This window comes from Mandrillus leucophaeus, unplaced genomic scaffold (genome assembly GCF_000951045.1).
Source record: "Mandrillus leucophaeus isolate KB7577 unplaced genomic scaffold, Mleu.le_1.0 Scaffold13, whole genome shotgun sequence".
NCBI lineage: Eukaryota > Metazoa > Chordata > Mammalia > Primates > Cercopithecidae > Mandrillus > Mandrillus leucophaeus.
The window spans coordinates 5,097,054-5,098,614 of NW_012101254.1; positions in this window are offsets into that span (position 1 = coordinate 5,097,054).

Below are 1,561 nucleotides of genomic sequence, written 5' to 3' on the forward strand. Positions count from 1 at the left end.
TAAGATGAGTTCATCAACATTGTAAAAGCCCTCTTTTTCTATTTTTTTTTTTTTTTTTTTTTTTTTTCTTAATGACAAGGTCTCACTCTGTCGCCCAGGTGGGAGTACAAAGGTGCAGTATTGGCTCATTGCAGCCTCGACCTCCTGGGCTCATATTTTCAGTTTTTAAGTTCAGAAGTTTTGCTTAAAATGCCTTTTTGGGCTGGGCGCAGTGGCTCATGTCTGTAATCCCAGCACTTTGGGAGACTGAGGTGGGCGAATCACCTGAGGTCAGGAGTTCGAGACCAGCCAGGCCAACATGGTGAAACTGTCTCTACTAAAAATACAAAAAAAAAAAAAAAAAAAAATTAGCTGGGCATGGTGGCACACACAATTAGAGACAAAATAAAAATAAAATAAAATAAAAAAAGAAAGATTTTTCAGGATATCCTTTTTTTTTGAGATAGGGTCTCTCTCTGTCCCCCAGGAGGTTTAATATATTTCGCATGTTAGAGAGAGGCTATATCTTTGGGGTGCTATAATGAAGGTGTTCATTTTTGCTACACTAAGAAGGTGTAAAGGGGATGTGTCTGGCTATAGAAAGTTGTGTTATATGTCTTCAGAATTTTGTTTGTCTGCAAAAATACTTGTGTGTAACAGACATTTCTTAATTATCCAGTCCTTAATTTCCTTGTGAAATAGAAGTTCATTACTTTGGTTAAAAGTTATAATTATTATACATGGTTGAGACTATTCTAGGAGCAGTAGCAAAAGAGAAATACAACTGTGAATGTGCTTTTGTTTTTAAAGGAAAAAGAGGCCTGGCGTGGTGGGTCACGCCTGTAATCCCAGCACTTCGAGAGGCCGAGGAAGGTGGATCATGAGGTCAGGAGTTCGAGATGAGCCTGACCAATGTGGTCTTTACTAAAAATACAAAAATTAGCTGGGCGTGGTGATGCGTGCCTGTAATCTCAGCAACTCAGGAGGCTGAGTCAGGAGAATGGCTTGAACCCTGGAGGTGGAGGTTGCAGTCAGCCGAGATCACTCCACTGCACTCCAGCCTGGGTGACAGAGCGAGACTCCATCTCAAATAAATAAATAAATAAATAAAAATTTTTTTAAAAGGAAAAAGAGTAGTTTTTCCTAAAGCAGCAATTTCCAAACTTTTTGGTCTCGGGACTCTTTACATACAGAGAAAATTTATAGAGGATACCAAAGAGATTTTGCTTATATGAGTTACATCTATTAATAATCCCCACAGAGGCTGGGCACCATGGCTCATGCCTGTAACCCAAGCACTTTGGGGGGCTGAGGCAGGAGGATCACTTGAGCCAAGGAGTTCAACACCAGCCTGGGCAACATAGTGAGATCCCGTCTCTATAATAATCATAATCACCAGCATCATCCCCACACAGAAAATTAAAATAAAAAAATTTAAAAATCTATTTGAAGTAAGCAATGATGGAATCGTTGCATGTTAACATATTTTTATGAAAAATAACTATATTCTCCAAAAAATGAGAAGAGCAGCATTATTGTCTATTTGCAAATCTCTTTAATGTCTAGCTGAATAGAAGACAGC